Below are 19,595 nucleotides of genomic sequence, written 5' to 3'. Positions count from 1 at the left end.
CACAGGAACCCCTGGGAAGAAAAGTCGCCCCTATGTCAGCTGGAAGCAATCTTGGATGACGACGCCCCCATCCCAACAAAGTTTACCCTCAGGTTTAGGGACACTAATTGGTGGCTGGTATAGGGTGGTCGGGTTGTGGAAGGCTTTATATGGACTCAGGGGTATAAATTATGTGTATATATATATATATATGTATGTATATATATATATATATATAAAATGGGGGAGGGATTAACTGGTGATCTGAAGGAATAATTGATTTTTGTGAGTTATTGTTTTTTAAAAAACTATATGAGTGTTGATTCTTGTATATTGATATATTGAACATTGTATGAGAGTATGATACTACCTCTGTTTGAAACAATTGTTATATTGACATTGTTTACTATATTGCAATGTACATCTCTACCTCTGATACTATTTATGTAATGACATTGTTTACTATATTGCAATGTACATCTCTACCTCTGATATTATTTATGTAATGACATTGTTTACCATATTGCACTGTACATTTCTACCTCATATTATTTATGTAAAGACCCTGTTTACATTTGGAAATCATTGTCTTCATTTATTGCACAGTTGTCTATTCTATTAGTCATACAGTTACATAAGTGTTGAGAATTATATGTTGGGCATATTTATATTTACGACAATCAGGTTTTTTAGACACATAGAGGTTGTATTTAGTATAGATAGCATAATCTTCAACCTCTTTGAAGAGCTGTAGAACATGGCCTTTAATCTAACCTACAGTTTTGTATTTATGAGACACAATCAATCCTGGCAACAATGCTCTACTCCCGAGAGAATGTTGAGCACCAAAGACACTCCACTGGGAGTTTGTCTTCTACTTGGCAGAACTGGCCTTGGGGCAAAGAAAAGCCCATACCTCCATTACTGACTAAAGTACGAAATATCCATAAGTGGATAAAACAGAATTGTCTTATCTTGCCAAGGCAGGATAGGATTGTTCTACTAAAGGTTCCTTGCCGTTGTATAATGGTATGTCAGGTTTTTTCAGGCCTCAGCCAAAGTTGGTTGCCTCAACATTGCTATCAAGACTTCGTGTGGTTGCCCAGGTAGTCAATTGTCTCTGTCTTCTGTTGCACATTTTGGAAGTTTCTCGTTTGTGCTTCCTGGTTGCTTTGGTAATTTTACTCTCCTTCTCAGATCTTTTATGGGGTTGAAGATTAGATAATGGTAGCTACCTTCTAGATTATTTAGACTTCCCAAAGTAGAGTGATTAGAAAAATTTTTTGTTATATACTCCTCGCCTGATATTGTTTACTTCTTGTAATTTTATATGATCTGTTCCCATTGTATATAGTTGTATTTGGTTTCTGAATCTCTTATTTAGACAAAAGGGGGAGATGTTGGGGCAGCTGGCCCAATCCCTGCGTTCAGGGGCGTGGCTGCCCCAGCAGAGTAGCATACCCCTTAAATAGGATCGGGGCGCTGGAAGGAACCCCGTTTGGTTCTCCCCTGCGTACCTTCTGCTCTGCTGGACCCTTGGTTCTGTAAGTTTCCTTATTTCCCTTGTATTAAAACTGATTTATTATAAAGGACTATCATGGTTATTCCCTAACCCCTATAACCGCTCGTACCTTTGCCGGTACAGGTTAGTATTGGAGATAGGGTTATGTTTAGGGTTAGCAGAAGTGTTAGGGTTAGGTTTAGGTTTAGGTTTAGGGTTATGGTTAGGGTTAAGTTTAGTGTTAGTCTTAGGGTTAGGCCAAGAGTTAGCATTAGGGTTGCGGTTATGGTTATGGTTATGGTTATGGTTACGGTTACGGTTACGGTTAGGGTTAGGGTTAGGGTTAGGGTTAGGGTTAGGGTTAGGGTTAGCTTTAGTTTTAGGGGTTAGGGTTAGGGTTAGTGTTATGGTTAGGGTTAGTGTTAGCATTAGGTTTAGGGGTTCGGTTAGGGTTAGGAATAAGGATAGGTGTTAGTGTTAGTGTTAAGGCTGGTGTTTGTTTAGGGTTAGGGTTAGGGTTATGGTTATGGTTAGGGTTAAGGATTAGGGTTAGTGTTAGGAGTAGGTTTAGGGTTATGTTTAGGGTTAGGTTTAGATTTAGGGTTATTGTTAGTGTTCGGGTTAGGTTTAGAAAAAAAGGAATTGTATAGGGTTAGGATTAGTTGTAGAGTTAGGATTAGGTTTTGGGTAAGGGTTAGGGTTACGATTTGGTTTAGGGTTCATGCTAGGGTTCAGGTTCATGTTAGGTTAATTGTTACGGTTAGGGTTAGGATTAGGGTTAGGGGTTAGGTTTAGACGTAGGGCTTGGTTTAGGGTTAGGTTTAGGGTTAGGATTATTTTTAGGATACAGTTTGTGTTAGTGTTATTGTTAGGGTTTGGATTTAGTGTTAGAGTTATATTTAGAGTTAGAGTTAGGGTAAGGGTAAGTTTTAGGGTTAGGGTCAGTGTTACAGTTCAGGTTATTGTTAGGATTAGTATTAGTGTTACGGTTACAGTTAGGGTTAGGCTTAGGGTTAGGCTTAGCCTTAGTGTTAGGGTTAGGGTTAGGGTTAGGTTTAGGGTTATGGTTAGTGTTAGGGTTAGTGGTTAGGGATATGGGTTTAGGGTTAGGGATTGTGTTAGGCTTAGGGTTATGTTTATGCTTAGGATTATGGGTTAGGGTTAGGGTTAGGGTTAGGATTAGGGTTAGGTTTAGGGTAAGCGTGATGGTGAGGATTAGGTTTAGAAAAAAAGGAAGTGTATAGGGTTAGGGTAGGGGGTTAGGGTTTGGGTAAGGCTTAGTGTTATGGTTAGTGTTAATGTTAGGTTTAGGGTTAGGGTTAGTGTTAGTTTTAGAGTTAGTTTTAGAGTTATATTTAGAGTTAGGGTTAAGGTTAGGGTAAGTTGTAGGGTTAGGGTCAGTGTTAGGTTTAGGGTTAGGGTTAGGGTTAGGATTACTGTTAGGTTTACGGTTAGGGTTAGGCGTAGGTTTAGGATTAGGGTTAGAAGTTAGGGATTAGTGTTTAGTGTTAGGGATAGGGTTAGTGTTAGGGTTAGGGTTAGGATTAGGGTTATGGTTAGGGTTTTCAATAGGGTTAGGCTTTAGGTTAGGGTTCGGGATTAGGGTTAGGGTTAGCATTAGGGTTAGGGTTAGGGTTAGGGTTAGGGTTAGAGATAGGGGTTACGGTTAGGGTTAGAGTTAGGGTTAGGGTTATGGTTAGTGTTAGGGTTAGTGGTTAGTGTTAGGGTTAGTGTTATGGTTAGGGTTAGGGATTAGGTTTAGGTTTAGGTTTAGGGTTAGGGTTAGGGTTAGGTTAGGTTTAGGGTTAGGCTTATGGTTAGGATTAGGATTAGGGTTATTGTTAGGGTTAGGTTTAAGGGTCAGGGTTAGGGTTAGTGTTAGGGTTACAGTTAAGGTTTAGGTTTAGGTTTAGGGTTAGGTTTAGTTTTAGGTTTAGGGTTAAGGTAAGGATTAGGGTTAGTGGTTAGGGTTACTGGTTAGGGTTAGAGTTTGTGTTAGGGTTGGGGTTAGCGTTAGGGTTACGGTTAGGGTTTGGGTTAGGGTTATGGTTAGGGTTATTGTTATGGTTTCGGTTAGGGTTAGGGTTAGGGTTAGGGTTAGTGTTATGTTTAGTGTTAGTGTTATGTTTAGTGTTAGTGTTAGGGTTAGAGTTAGGGTTAACATTCGGGTTAGGGTTAGCGGTTAGGGGTACTGGTTAGGGTTAGAGCTAGGGTTAGTGTTAGGGTTAGGGTTAGGGTTACGGTTATGGTTAGGTTTAGTGTTAGGGTAGGGTTAGATTTAGGGTATGGTTAGGGTTAGGGTTACGGTTTAGGGTTAGGTTTAGAGTTACGGTTAGGGTTAGTGTTAGTGTTAAGGTTTCAGTTAGGGTTAGGGTTAGGCTTAGGGTTAGGGTTAATTTTAGGGTTATGGTTAGGTTTATGTTTAGGGTAAGGGTTTAGGTTTAGTGTTAGTGTAAGGGTTAGGGTTAGTGTTAGGGTTAGGGTTATGGTTACTGTTAGGGTTAGGGTTAGGGTTAGGGTTTTTTAGGGTTAGGGTTAGGGTTAGTTTTACGGTTAGGTTTATGGTTATGGTTATGGTTATGGTTAGGGTTAGGGTTTCGGTTAGGGTAGGGTTAGGGTTAGGTTTTGGGGTTAGTAGTTAGGGTTATGGTTAGGTTTATGGTTAGAATTAGTGTTAGGGGTTAGGGTTAGGTTTAGGGTTCGGGTTAGGGTTAGGGTTTTAGGTTTAGGGTTAGTTTTAGGGTTAGAGTTAGAGTTAAGTGTTAGGGGTAGGGTTAGGGTTAGGGTTAGGGTTAGGGGTTAGGGTTAGGGTTATGGGTAGGGTTCGGGTTAGGGTTAGGGTTACGGTTGTTAGTGTTAGGGTTGTTATGGTTAGGGTTGTTAGGGGTATAGTTAGGGTTAGGGTTAGTGTTAGTGGTTAGGGATATGGGTTTAGGGTTAGGGATTGTGTTAGTCTTAGGGTTTTGTTTATGCTTATGGTTAGGAGTTGTTTTTAGGGTTAGGGTTAGGATTAGTATTAGGGTTAGGTTTAGGGTGAGCGTGATGGTGAGGATTAGGTTTAGAATAAAAGGAAGTGTATAGGGTTAGGGTTAGTTTTATGGTAGGGTGTTAGGGTTTTGGTTAGCTTAGTGTTATAGTTAGTGTTAATGTTAGGTTTAGGTTTAGGGTTAGTGTTAGTTTTAGAGTTAGTTTTAGAGTTATATTTAGAGTTTGGTTAAGGTTAGGGTAAGTTGTAGGGTTAGGGACCGTGTTAGGTTTACGGTTAGGGTTAGGGTTAGGGTTAGGGTTACTGTTAGGTTTACGGTTAGGATTAGGGTTAGGTGTAGGTTTAGGATTAGTGTTAGAGGTTAGGGATTAGGGTTTTTGTTAGGGATAGGGTTAGTGTTAGGGTTAGGGTTAGGATTAGTGTTATGGTTAGGGTTTTCAATAGGGTTAGGGTTCAGGTTAGGGTTAGGGATTAGGGTTAGGGTTAGCATTAGGATTAGGGTCATAGTTAGGGGTTACGGTTAGGGTTAGCATTAGGTTTAGGGTTAGGGTCACAACAAAAGAAAGTATACATAATTCTTCAGATGCTTTCTTGAGAAAAGCTTATGCGTGTCTCTCAAAAGTGAAGCACTTGCAAAAAACAGTACACAGCATTGCTAGAAGTGAATGGAGTGTTGCATTTCTTCTAAATATTTTACTTTGAAAGAAAGATAAGCACTTTGTTTTGAACGTGTACGTAATTCTTCAGAAGCTTTCCTGAGAAACGCATACGTGTTTCTTTCCAATAACAAGCACTTGCTTCAAACAGTTCAAATTATTGCTGGAAGTGAATGGCATGTTTCATTTCTTTCTAAATGTTGTACCTTGAAAGATAGACACTTTGTCTTGAAAGGGTACATAATTTTTTAGATGCTTTTTTGAGAAACACATACACGTTAATTTCAAAAGAGAAGCACTTGCTTCAAAGGGTGCAAAGCATGGCTAGAAGTGAATGGACTGTTCCATTTCTTTCTGAAAGCTGTACTTTGAAAGATAAGACCTTTCTTTTGAAAGTGTACATATGTTAGGGTTAGGGTTAGTGTTTAGGGTTAGTGTTAGTTTTAGGCTTAGGGTTAGTGTTGGGAGTTAGGGTTAGAGTTATGTCTAGGGTTAGACTTAGGGATACGGTTAGGGTTAGGGGTTAGGTTTAGGGTTAGGGTTCGGGTTTCTCTTAGGGTTGGGCTTAGGGTTACGGTTAGGGGTTAGGGTTAGGGTCATTGTTAGGGTTAGGTTGAGGATGAGGGTGAGGGTTAGGGTTAGGCTTAGGTTTAGGTTTAGGTTTAGGGTTAGGTTTACTGTTTGGTTTAAAAAAAAAAAGAAAGTGTACATAATTCTTCAGATGTTTTCCTGAGAAACACATACGTGTTTCTCTGAAAAGAGAAGCACTTGCTTCAAACTGTGCAAAGCAAACCGAGAATTGAAAGGAGTGTTCCATTTCTTTCTGAAAGATGTACTTTGAAAGATAAGCTCTTTCTTTTGAAAGTGTAATTAGTTAGGGTTAGAGTTAGGGTCTAGAGTTAGGGTTAGTGTTAGGTTTAGGCTTAGGGTTACTAGTTAGTGTTCGAGTTATGTTTTGAGTTAGGATTAGGGTTAGGGGAAGGTTTAGGGTTAGGGTCAGTGTTAGCGTTTGGCTTAGGGTTAGGAGTTGTGTTAGGGTTACAGTTAGGGTAAGGGTTAGGGTTAGGTTTAGGGTTATGGTATGGTTAGATTTAGGGTTAGGGTTAGGGTTTGTGTTAGGGTTAGGGTTGGGAAAAAGAAAGTGTACATAATTCTTCAGATGCATTCTTGAGAAAAGCTTATGCATTTTTCTCAAAAGATTAGCACTTGCGAAAAACAGTGCAAAGCACTGCGATCAGTGAATGGAGTGTTTCTTTTCTTTCTGAAAGCTGCACTTTGAAAGATAAGCCCTTTCTTTTGAAAGTGTATATAAGTTAGTCCTAGTGTTAGGGTTAGTGTTAGGGATAGTGTTGGAGTTAGGGTTAAGTGTACGGTTAGCATATGGTTTAGGTTGAGGTTTAGGTTTAGGGTTATGTTTAAGGTTTAGTGTTAGTCTTAGGGATAGAGAAAGGGTTAGTGTTAAGGTTAGGGTTAGGGTTAGCTTTAGGGTTAGTGTTAGGATTAGGGTTAGGGGTTAGGAATTAGGAGTTAGTGTTAGGGTTAGTTTTAGTCTTAGGGTTATGGTTATGGTTAGGCTTAGGGTTAGGGTTAGTGTTTATGTTAGGTTTAGGGTTAGGGTTAGGGTGTAGGTTAGGGTTAGGTTTAGGGGTTAGGGTTTAGGGTTAGAGTTAGGGTTAGGGTTAGAGTTACGGTTAGGGTTAAGGTTAAGGTTAGGGTTAGGGGTTAGGTTTAGGGCTAGCGTTAGTGTTAGGGTTAGTGTTAGGGTTAAGAGTTAGGGGTAGGGTTAGGGTTAGGGTTAATGTTTAGGGTTAGGGTTAGGTTTTGGGGTTAGGGTTAGGGTTAGAGTTAGGGGTTAGTTTTAGGGTTAGGGGTAGGGTTAGGGTTTGGGTTAGGGTTAGGGTTAGTGTTTGTGTTAGGGTTAGGGTTGGGAAAAAGAAAGTGTACATAATTCTTCAGATCTTTCCAGAGAAACACATACGCGTTTCTCTCAAAAGAGAAGCACTTGCTTCAAACAGTGTAACGCATGGCGAGAAGTTAATAGAGTGTTCATTTCTTTTTGAAAGATGTACTTTGAAAGATAAGCCCTTTCTTTTGAAAGTGTATATAAGTTAGTCCTAGTGTTAGGGTTAGTGTTAGGGATAGTGTTGGAGTTAGGGTTAAGTGTACGGTTAGCATATGGTTTAGGTTGAGGTTTAGGTTTAGGGTTATGTTTAGGGTTAAGTTTAGTGTTAGTCTTAGGGATAGAGAAAGGGTTAGTGTTAAGGTTAGGGTTAGGGTTAGCTTTAGGGTTAGTGTTAGGATTAGGGTTAGGGTTAGGGGTTAGGAATTAGGAGTTAGAGTTAGGGTTAGTTTTAGTCTTAGGGTTATGGTTATGGTTAGGCTTAGGGTTAGGGTTAGTGTTTATGTTAGGTTTAGGATTAGGGTTAGGGTTAGGGTTAGAGTTAGCTTTAGGGTTAGTGTTAGGATTAGGGTTAGGTTTAGGGGTTAGGGTTAGGGTTAGAGTTAGGGTTAGGGTTAGAGTTACGGTTAGGGTTAAGGTTAGGGTTAGGGTTAGGGGTTAGGGTTAGGGTTAGCCTTAGTGTTAGGGTTAGTGTTAGGGTTAAAAGTTAGGGGTAGGGTTAGCGTTAGGGTTAATGGTTAGGGTTAGGGTTAGGGTTTGGGGTTAGGGTTAGGGTTAGGGTTAGAGTTAGGGGTTAGTTTTAGGGTTAGGGGTAGGGTTAGGGTTCGGGTTCAGGTTAGGGTTTAGGGTTAGGGTTGTTAGGGTTAGCGTAGTTTAGGGTTAAGTATGTTAAGGTTAGGGTTAGGGTTACGGTTACGGTTAGGGGTAGGGTTAGGCTTAGGCTTAGGCTTAGGGTTAGGGTTACAGTTAGTGTTAGGGTTAGGGTTCGGGTTAGGGTTAGAGTGTTAGGGTTTAGTTTGTTAGGGTTAGGGTTAGCGTTAGGGTTAGGGTTGTTAGGGTTAGGGTTAGGTTTAGGGTTAGGGTTAGGGATAGGGTTAGGGCTAGGGCTAGGGTTTAGGTTTAGGGTTCGGGTTTAGGGGTTAGGGTTCGGGTTAGGGTTAGGTTTAGGGTTAGTGTTAGGGTTAGTGTTAGGTTTAGGTTTAGGTTTAGGGGTTAGGGATTAGGGGTAGGGTTTAGGGTTATGATTAGAATTACGGGTTAGGGGTTAGGGTTTAGAGTTAGGGTTAGGTGTTTTGGGGTTAGGGTTAGGTCTCGGGTTAGGGTTAGGTTTAGGGTTGTTAGAGTTAGGTTTAGGGTTTGGGATAGGGTTAGGGTTAGGGTTAGAGTACGGTTTAGGGCTGTAAGGGGTTCGGGTTGTTTGGGTTATGATTAGGGTTATGGTTGTAAGGGTTAGGATTGTTAGGGTTAGGGTTAGGGTTAGGGTTAGTGGTTAGATTAGTGATAGGTTAGGTTTAGGTTTAGGTTTAGGGTTGGGGTTAGGGTTAGATTTAGTGTTAGTGTTAGTGTTAGGGTTAGGGTTAGGGTTATGAGTTAGGTTACTGGTTAGGGTTAGGGTTAGGGTTAGTGTTGGGATTACTGTTAGGGTTAGGGTTAGTGTTAGGGTTATTAATAGGGGTAGGAGTTATGGCTTAGGTTAGGATTAGGGTTAGTGTTAGGGTTAGGGTTAGGTTTAGGTTTAGGGTTAGGGTTAGGGTTACAGGTAATGATAGTGTTAGGGTTAGTGTTAGGGTTACGGTTAGGGTTAAGGTTAAGTTTTCGGTTAGGGTTAGGATTAGGGTTGTCAGGGATAGGGTGAGTGTTACTGTTTGGGTTAGGGTTGTAAGGGTTAGGGTTAGATTTAGTGTTAGGGTTAAGGTTAGGGTTAGGGTTACGGTTAGGGTAGAGTTAGGGTTTCGGTTAGGGCTAGGGTTAGGGTTAGGGTTAGGGCTTAGGGCTTAGGTTAGGGTAAGGTTTAGTGTTAGGGTTAGGGTTAGGTGTTAGGTTTAAGGTTAGGGTTAGGGTTAGGGTTAGTGTTAGGGTTAAGCTTAGGGTTAGGTTTGGCGTTCGGGTTTGTGTTAGAGGTAGGGTTAGGTTTGTTAGGGTTAGGTTGTTAGGGTTTGGGTTAGTGTTTGGATTAGGGTTAGTGTTAGGGTTATTAGGTTTAGGGTTAGGGTTAGCGTTAGGGTTAGGGTTAGGGTGGTTAGAGTTAGGATTAGGGTTACTGTTAGGGTTAGGATAACGGTTGTTAGCGTTAGGGTTAGGGTTACTTTCAGGGTTAGGGTTAGGGTTGTGAGGGGTAGGATTAGGGTTAGAGTTAGTGTTAGGGTTAGTGTTAGGGTTGTTAGGGTTAGGGTTAGGGTTACTGTTAGGTTTAGTATTAGGGTTGTTAGGGTTAGGTTTAGGGTTAGGGTTACGGTGAGGGTTAGGGTTTGGGTTACTGTTAGGGTTAGGGTTAGGGTTGTTAGGGTTAGGGTTAGGGTTACTGTTAGAATTCAGTTTAGGTTTTTTAAGTTTAGGGTTAGGGTTAAGGTTAGTGTCAGAGTTAGTTTTGTTAGAGTTAGATTTAGGGTTACAGTTAGGCTTAGGTTTAGGGGTTGTTTGGCTTAAGGTTAGGGTTCGGTTAGGGTTACGGTTAGGTTTAGTGTTAGGTTTACGGTGAGGGTTAGGGTTGGGGTTTCGGTTAGGGTTAGAGTTAGGGTTAAGGGTTAGGGGTAGGTTTAGGGTTAGGGTTAGGGTTAAGGGTTAGGGTTAGGGTAAGTGTTAGGGTTAGGTTTAAGATGTTAGGGTTAGGGTTGTTAGGGTTAGGATTATGTTTAGGTTGTTAAGGTTAGAATTGTTAGCGTTAGGGTTTATGTTAGGGTTAGTGGTTATGGTTATGGTTAGGCTTAGGTTTAGGGTTAGGATTAGTGTTAAGGTTACAGTTAGTGTTAGTGTTAGGGTTAGGTTTATGGTTACGGTTATGGGGAGGGTTAGGGTTACGGTTAGGTTTAGGGTTACGTTTAGTGTTAGGGTTAGGGTTGTTAGGTTTAGGGTTAGGGTTACTGTTAGGGTTAGGTTTAGGGTTGTTAGGGTTAGGGTTACAGTTAGGGTTAGGGTTAGGGTTTTGGTTAGGGTTAGGTTTAGGGTTAGGGTTAGGTTTAGAGGTTAGGGGTTAGGGTTAGGGTTAGGGTTAGAATTAGGGTTAGGGGTTAGGGTTAGGGTTAGGGTTTTAGGGTTAGGGTTAGGTATAGAATTAGGATCAAGGTTAGGGTTGTTAGGGTTAGGGTTAGGGTTAGGTTTAGGGGTTAGGATTAGGGGTTAGGGTTAGGGTTATGGTTAGATTAAAGGTTAGGATTAGGGTTAGGGTTAGAATTAGGGTTAGGGGTTAGGGTTAGGGTTAGGGTTTTAGGGTTAGGGTTAGGTATAGAATTAGGGTCAAGGTTAGGGTTGTTAGGCTTAGGGTTAGGGTTAGGTTTAGGGGTTAGGATTAGGGGTTAAAGTTATGGTTAGGGTTATGGTTAGATTAAAGGTTAGGATTAGGGTTAGGGTTGTAAGGGTTTAGGATAGTTAGGGTTAGGTTAAGGGTTAGGGTTAGAGTTAGGGGTTAGATTACTGATAGGGTTAGGGTTAGGGTGAGGGTGAGGGTTAGGTTTAGGTTTAGTGTTGGGGTTAGGTTTAGTTTTAGTGTTAGTGTTAGGGTTAGGGTGATGGTTAAGGTTAGGGTTAGGGTTATGAGTTAGGTTACTGGTTAGGGTTAGGTTAGTGTTAGTGTTGGGGTTATGGTTAAGGTTAGGGTTAGTGTTAGGGTTAGGAATAGGGTTAGGGGGTTATGGCTTAGGTTAGGGTTAGGGTTAGTGTTAGTGTTAGGGTTAGTTTTAGGGTTAGGGTTAGGGTTACAGGTAGTTTTACGTTTAGGGTTAGGGTTAAGGTTATGGTTAGGGTTACATTTAGGGTTAGGGTTACGTTTAGGGTTAGGGTTAGGGTTGTTAGGGTTAGGGTTACTGTTAGGGTTAGAGTTGTTAGGGTTAGGTTTAGGGTTAGGGTTAGGGTTAGGGTTAGGTTTGGGGTTCGCGTTAGTGTTAGAGGTAGGGTTAGGGTTGTTAGTGTTAGGATTGTTATGGTTAGGGTCAAGGTTAGGGTTAGGGTTAGGGTTAGGGTTGTTAGACTTAGGGTTAGGGTTACTGTTAGGGTTAGGATTAGGGTTTTAGAGTTAGGGTTTGTGTTACTTTTAGGGTTAGGGTTAGGGTTTTAGGGTTATGGTTAGTTTTAGGGTTATTGTTAGTGTTAGGGTTAGGGTTACTGTTAGGTTTAGGTTTAGGGTTGTTAGGGTTAGCGTTAGGGTTAGGGTTACTGTTAGGGTTAGGGTTAGGGTTGTTAGGGTTATTGTTAGTGTTACTGTTAGGGTTAGGGTTAGGGTTGTTAGGGTTAGGGTCAGGGTTAGGGTCAGTTTTGGGTTGTTAGAGTTAGAGTTAGGGTTACAGTTAGGGTTAGGTTTAGCATTGTTTGCCTTAAGGTTAGGGTTAGCATTACGGTTAGGGTTAGTGTTAGGGTTACGGTGAGTGTTAGGGTTAGGTTTCGGTTAGGGTTAGTGTTAGGGTTAAGGGTTAGGGTTAGGTTTAGGGTTACTGTTAGGGTTACTGTTAGGGTTTGGTTTAGGTTTAGGTTTAGGGGTTAGGGGTTATGGTTATGGTTAGGTATAGAATTAGGGTCACGGGTAGGGTTAGGAGTAGGGTTTTAGGGTTAGGGTTAGGTATAGAATTAGGGTCAGTGTTAGGGTTTTAGGGTTAGGGTTAGGGTTAGGTTTAGTTGTTAAGATTAGGTGTTAGGCTTAGCGGTTAGCGTTGCTGGTTAGGGTTAGAGTTAGGGTTAGAGTTACGGTTACGGTTACGGTTAGGGTTAGGGTTAGTGTTAGGCTCATTAGTGTTATGGTTAGGGTTGGAGTTAGGGGTAAGGGTTAGGGTTAGTGTTAGTGTTATGGTTAGGGTTAGGGTTTTTTTTAGGGTTATGGTTACAGGTAGGTTTAGGGTTATGGTTAGGATTAGGGTTAGCTCTTAGGGTTACTGGTTAGGGTTCGAGTTAGTGTTAGGGTTAGTGTTAGGGTTAGTGTGAGCTTTAGGATTAGGGTTAGGGTTAGGGTTTCGGTAAGTGTTAGGGTTAGGGTTAAGGTAACGGTTAGGGTTAGGGTTAGGGTTACAGTTAGGGTTAGGTTTAGGCTTACTCTTAGGGTTACTGTTAGGGTTCGGGTTATGATTAGGTTTAGAGTTAGGGTTAGGGTTACGGTTTAGTGTTAGATTTATGGTTAGGGTTACGGTTAGGGTTAGGGTTATGGTTTTGGTTAGGGTTAGGGTTAGGGTTATGGTTTTGGTTAGGATTAGGGTTAGGGTTAGGGTTAAGGGTTAGGGTTAGGTTTAGGGTTAAGGGTTTGGGATAGGTTTAGGGTTAAGTTTAGGGTTAAGTGTTAGGATTAGGGTAAGGGTGTGGGTTATAGTTAGGCGTTAGGGTTAGTGATATGGTTAGGGTTAGGGTTATATTTAGGTTCAGGTTTAGGTTTACGGTTAGGTTTAGGTTTAGGGTTAGGGCTTACGGGTTAGGTTAGGGTTAGGGTTAGTGTTAGTGTTAGGATTAGGGTTAGGTTTAGGGTTAGGGTTACAGGTAGTGTTAGGCTTAGGGTTAGGGTTAGGGTTACAGTTAGGGTTACGGTTATGGGTAGGGTTAGGGTTAGGCTTACGGTTAGGGTTTTTATGGTTAGCGTTAGGGTTACTGTTAGGGTTAGGGTTGTTAGGGTTAGGGTTAGGGTTAGGGTTAAGTTTAGGGTAGGGTTAGGGTTTCGGTTAGGTTTAGTGTTAGGGTTAGGGGTTAGGTTTAGGGTTATGGTTATTGTTAGAATTAGTGTTAGGGGTTAGGGTTAGGTAGAGGGTTAGGGTTAGGCTTGTTAGGGTTAGGTTTAGGGTTAGGAGTTAGATTTAGGTTTAGGTTTAGGGTTAGGTTTAGCGTTCAGGATAGGGTTAGGGTTAGGTTTAGGAATGTTAGGGTTATGATTGTTCTGGTTAGGATTAGGGTTAATGTTAGTGTTAGGGTTAGGGTTGTTAGGGTTAGGGTTAGGGTTACTGATAGGGTTAGGGTTAGGGTTGTTAGGTTTAGGGTTAGTGTTAGGGTTAGGGTAGGGTGAGGGTTAGGGTTAGTGTTACTGTTAGGATTAAGGTTAGGGTTGTTACGTTTAGAGTTAGGTTTATTGTTAAGTGTAGGGTTAGGTTTGTTAGGGTTAGGTTTAGGGTAGGGTTATGGTTAGGGTTATGGTTGTTCAAGGTAGGGTTAGTGTTACAGTTAGGGTTAGGGTTAGAGTTGTTTTGGTTAAGATTATGGTTAGGGTTAGGGTTACGTTTAGGGTTAATGCTAGGGTTACGGTGAGGGTTAGGGTTAGGGTTTCGGTTAGGGTTAGGGTTAGGGTTAGGTGTTTGGGCAGCTGGCCCAATCCCTGCGTTCAGGTGCGTGGCTGCCCCAGGGGAGTAGCGTGCCCTTAAAAAGGGCCGGGGCACCAGAACAAGCCCTGTTCTTGTCTCCTGCATTACCTTCTACTTCACTGTACCCTTGGTTCTGTAAGTTCCCTTACTTTCTCCTTTGGTTCTGTTAGTTCCCTTATTTTCTCCTTTTATTAAAACTGATTTATTATAAAAGGACTATTTTGGTTATTTCCACACCCCTCTCACCGCCGGTACACTTGGTGCCCTCCACGTGGGGCAGAAGCCGGGGACCACCCTTACCCCACAGTCTGCTGCAGTCGGCAGATTTCTACTCGCAATTCGCAGGCAGGCTGAACCGGCTCAATTCTAATTCAGCGGATTGAGCAGCGCCTGGCCTGCCGCTTTGCTCCGCCCAGGAGCTGTTTGCCCGTGTTTGCTTAGGCCACCTCACAGGCCGCTCCGCACCACAGGACCAGACAAAACCGCAGCTCGTTCCTGCCCCGCAGTGTCACCAAAGGGGAGACCGCCTGCGGCCAAACGCCGCAGCATCCTCTGCGGCGCCTGGCCTGCCGCTTTGCTCCGCCCAGGATCTGCTCCCCCTTGTTTGCTTAGGCTGAGAATGCAAGCTTGTTCCTGCCCCACGGTATCACCATGTACAGCTCAAAAGCCCCGTCCAGCCACCGGCCATTGGGAGCCCCGCGCCTGCGTGCCCCGTCCAGCCGTTTGCCCCTCCCCCTCACCCCAGGGCGCCGGGTCGCCCGCCAAACTGTTTGTGAAGATCTTGCAGAGATTCAACGTTGATATTAAGCTAGCAGATCATCCTGCCCGAGCCTCCCTGTCGCTGCCCTTTCTCCGTCCACTGTGAGCTCTGCGGGCAACGCCATCTTTGGTTTCCCAAAAACACGTGAACCTAGGTGCACTGCGCCATCTGTTGGCAGACAACGGTAATTACAGGTAATTTTTTATTTGATTGAAATTAAGCATTCAGATTGAAAATGTCTGATAATATCACTATTAAAGGATTCTATAATTTGTTTAATTACACGATGACTGAATTTTTGAGCGATACAGATTTGGTTTCCTTTGGCTGGATATATACAGGGCTTGGTATCTTCTTTATTTTTGTTTTTTTCATTACAACGTGGTTGGAAGATAGAAAAGTGATAGAGTCCGCCTCTCCCAAGCTTTCCCTAGTGTTCACAGGTGTCCTACTCCTGTTCTAAGGCCATCCACCCAAAGGGGTCAGACTCTGGCCTCCAGGCAGGTCTGAGGATTCCGGCGGAGGGGTGCGGGCTCCTTCAGATTGTGCTGCCAGGTTCCCTGTGTGATATTCCATCCCGCCCTGCCCCCACCTTGGCCCTTTTGTCTGGGCGGCAACCCTGGGCTGCCTGGAATTCCTGAGCCTGTGCACTGACATTCCATCTGAACTGGTGAGTGAATGAGGACCCTGAGGCAACCTGCCCTGGAAGAGAGCACAGACCACCTCCCCCCAGCTCCCTCTGCAGGCTTGTCTCTGTTTCTCCCGTCCCTGTCTCTCCCAAGTTTTCCCTCGTGTTCTCAGGTGTCCTGATCCTGTTCTAAGGTCATCCACCCAAAGGGGTCAGACTCTGGCCTCCAGGCAGGTCTGAGGATTCCTGCGGAGGGGCGTGGGCTCCTTCAGATTGTCCTGCCAGGTTCGCTGTGTGATATTCCATCCCGCCTTGCCCCCACCTTGGCCCTTTTGTCTGGGCGGCAACCCTGGGCTGCCTGGGATCCCTGATCCTGTGCACTGACATCCCATCTGAACTGGTGAGTGAATGAGGACCCTGGGGCAACCAGCCCTGGAAGAGAGCACAGACCCATATCCCCCAGCTCCCTCTGCAGGCTTATCTCTGTTCCTCCCATTCCTGCCTCTCACAAGCCTTCCCTAGCGTCCTCAGGTGTCCTGCTCCTGTTCTAAGGCCATCCACCCAAAGGGGTCAGACTCTGGCCTCCAGGCAGGTCTGAGGATTCCTGTGGAAGGGTGCGGGCTCCTTCAGATTGTGCTGCCAGGTTCGCTGTGTGATATTCCATCCCGCCCTGCCCCCACCTTGGCCCTTTTGTCCAGGCGGCGAACCTGGGCTGCCTGGAATCCCTGATCCTGTGCACTGACATTCCATCTGAACTGGTGAGTGAATGCGGACCCTGGGGCAATCTGCCATGGAAGAGAGCACAGACCCCCTCCCCCCAGCTCCCTCTGCAGACTTGTCTCTTTTTCTCCCATCCCTGTCTCTCCCAAGCCTTCCTTAGTGTTTTCAGGTGTCCTGCTCCTGTACTAAGGCCATCCACCCAAAGGGGTCAGACTCTGGCCTCCAGGCAGGTCTGAGGATTCCTGTAAGGGAATGTGGGCTTCTTTAGATTGTGACACAAGGAATAGGTCCTCCTCTGGCACTGGGGAGATCCACCCAGTTTCAGTCACAGCAAAGTTTGGTCTAGGACACCAAGCGCCTCCGGGCTCCTTTTGAAGGAAGAGATGGGCAGGTGCCAATGCAGGAGCTCCTCCAACAACATGAAAGACAACATGACATCACCACAATCCAGACATCCTGAAACAACAAGAATTGAACATACTACCCCAGAAGATATAAAAGAAACCGACCTTAAACAGTACTTTATGAAAATAATAGAGGACCTTAAACAGGAGGTAAAAAACTGCCATAAAGAAATGGAGATGACAAACAAAAAGGTAGACGAAATAAATAAATCTCTCAAAGATACCCAAGAAAAACAAGAAAAACAAGAAAAAGCAATCAAACAGGTAAGGGAAACAGTACAAGACCTGATAAATGAAATGGAGGTATTGAAGAAAACACAATCTGAGGGACGACTGGAAATGAAAACTCTGAGTAAACGAACAGAAACTTCAGAGACAAGTATTTCCAACAGAATACAAGAGATGGAAGAAAGAATCTCGGACTCTGAAGATACTATAGAGGAAATAAATTCACAGATTAAAGAACTAAACAAATCTAACAAATTCTTAACACAAAACATTCAGGAAATCTGGGACACCATGAAAAGACCAAACCTAAGAATAATTGGGGTAGAAGAAGGAGAAGAATTACAACTCAAAGGCCCAGAAAACATATTCAACAAAATTATAGAAGAAAACTTCCCCAACCTAAAGAAGGATGTTCCTATGAAGGTACAAGAAGCCTACAGAACACCAAATAGACTGGATCAAAAGAAAGCATCCCCACGCCATATAATAATCAAAACACAAAACATACAGAATAAAGAACAGATATTAAGAGCTGCAAAGGAAAAAGTTCAAGTAACATATAAAGGGAAACCTATCAGAATTACACCTGATTTCTCAACGGAAACCATGAAAGCCAGAAGAGCTTGGATAGATGTGCTACAGACACTAAGGGAACATGGATGCAAGCCTAGACTACTATACCCAGCAAAGCTTGCATTCACCATTGATGGAGAAAACAAGATATTCCAGGATAAAAACAGATTTAAACAATACGTAGCCACAAATCCAGCCTTGCAGAAAGTAATAGAAGGAAAATCACAAACCAAGGAGTCCAACAACGCCCACAATAACTCAGGCATCTAGCGAACCTTCACCAGCACAACAAGAAGAAGGGAAACACACAAACTCTACTACAAAAAATGACCGAAGTTAACAACCACTGGTCATTAATATCACTTAATACCAATGGACTCAATTCACCTATAAAAAGACACAGGCTAAGAGACTGGATACGAAAACAGGATCCAACATTCTGCTGTTTACAAGAAACACACCTCAACCACAAAGACAGACACCTACTCAGAGTAAAGGGTTGGGAAAAGGTTTATCAAGCAAATGGACCTAAGAAACAAGCCGGTGGGGCTATACTAATTCCTAACAAAGTTGACTTCAAACTAAAATCAATCAGAAGAGATGGAAAGGGGCACTTTATACTCATAAAAGGAAAAATTCTTCAGAATGAAGTCTCAATCCTGAATATCTATGCCACTAATATAAAAGCACCCACTTATGTAAAAGAAACACTTCTAGAACTCAAGGCAGCCATCAAACCACACACACTAATAGTAGGAGACTTTCAACACTCCTCTCTCACCAATGGACAGGTCAATCAGACAGAAACCTAACAGAGAATTAAAATACTTAATTGAGGTAATGAACCAAATGGACCTAACAGGCATCGATAGAACATTCCACCCAAATAGGAAAGAATATACCTTCTTCTCTGCGGCTCATGGAACCTTTTCGAAAATTGACCACATACTCGGTAACAAAGCAAACTTTCACAGTTACAAAAAAATATTAGTAACCATCTGTGTCCTGTCAGATCACCATGGATTAAAATTAGAATTCAACAACAATGCTACCCCCAGAAGGCCCACAAACTCATGGAAACTGAACAGTCAACTACTGACCCACACCTGGGTCAAGGAAGAAATAAAGAAAGAAATTAAAGTCTTCCTTGAATTTAATGAAAACAAAGACACAACATACTCAAACCTATGGGACACAATGAAAGCAGTGCTAAGAGGAAAGTTCATAGCACTAAGTGCCCACTTAAAGAAAACGGAGAAAGCGCTCATTGGAGACTTAACAGCACACCTGAAAGCTCTGGAAAAAAAGAAGCAGACTCACCTAGGAGAAGTAGAAGACTGGAAATAATCAAACTGAGGGCAGAAATCAACAAAATAGAAACACAGAAAACAATCCAAAGAATCAATGAAACAAGAAGCTGGTTCTTGGAGAAAATCAACAAGATTGACAAACCCTTAGCCAAACTAATCAAATGGCAGAGGGAGAACACACAAATTAATAAGATCAGAAATGAAAAGGGGGAGAGCTGCTTGGCCTGCAAGGGGACCTCACAGTCTGCAGAAGGATCCATCATTCTTTGGGGTGAGTGAGGAGTGAGTGCCCGAACCGCGGCAGCAGCCCGGAGAGGGACCACCGACTCTCCACAACTCCCCCTGCCACCAGCACACTTCCTGCTCTTCCTGCAGGGGTTATTCTCCCCGGATACCGCCTCTCTCTCCCTGTCCCTTCCTAGCTTGCACCCAGAATCCTCCCCCCCTCCCCCTTCCTCATCCTCCCGTCTTTGGGGCCACAAAATCCCACAGCTCAGCCTGTTTGGGCTCTGGGGACCCGGAATTGAGTGCACCCAGGCTGGTGGGAGGTCCCCTCCTTCATTTGACTGCCCGGAGCAAGGTAGGCCTTTGTATGAGAGCTGCTTGGCCTGCAAGGGGACCTCACAGTCTGCAGAAGGATCCATCATTCTTTGGGGTGAGTGAGGAGTGAGTGCCCGAACCGCGGCAGCTGCCCGGAGAGGGACCACAGACTCTCCACAACTCCCCCTGCCACCAGCACACTTCCTGCTCTTCCTGCAGGGGTTATTCTCCCCGGATACTGCCTTTCTCTTCCTGTCCCTTCCCAGCTTGCACCCAGAATCCTCCCCCCCTCCCCCTGCCTCATCCTCCCGTCTTTGGGGCCACAAAATCCCACAGCTCAGCCTGTTTGGGCTCTGGGGACCTGGAATTGAGTGCACCCAGGCCGGTGGGAGGTCCCCTCCTTCATTTGACTGCCCGGAGCAAGGTAGGCCTTTGTCTGAGAGCTGCTTGGCCTGCAAGGGGACCTGAAAGTCTGCAGGAGGATCCATCGTTCTTTGGGGTGAGTGAGGAGTGAGTGCCCGAACCGCGGCAGCTGCCCGGAGAGGGACCACCGACTCTCCACAACTCCCCCTGCCACCAGCACACTTCCTGCTCTTCCTGCAGGGGTTATTCTCCCCGGATACAGCCTCTCTCTCCCTGTCCCTTCCCAGCTTGCACCCAGAATCCTCCCCCCCTCCCCCTTCCTCATCCTCCCGTCTTTGGGGCCACAAAATCCCACAGCTCAGCCTGTTTGGGCTCTGGGGACCCGGAATTGAGTGCACCCAGGCCGGTGGGAGGTCCCCTCCTTCATTTGACTGCCCGGAGCAAGGTAGGCCTTTGTCTGAGAGCTGCTTGGCCTGCAAGGGGACCTCACAGTCTGCAGAAGGATCCATCATTCTTTGGGGTGAGTGAGGAGTGAGTGCCCGAACCGCGGCAGCAGCCCGGAGAGGGA

This window comes from Arvicola amphibius, chromosome 4, assembly GCF_903992535.2.
Source record: "Arvicola amphibius chromosome 4, mArvAmp1.2, whole genome shotgun sequence".
Taxonomy (NCBI): domain Eukaryota; kingdom Metazoa; phylum Chordata; class Mammalia; order Rodentia; family Cricetidae; genus Arvicola; species Arvicola amphibius.
Note: the sequence above shows the minus strand (reverse complement) of the source record.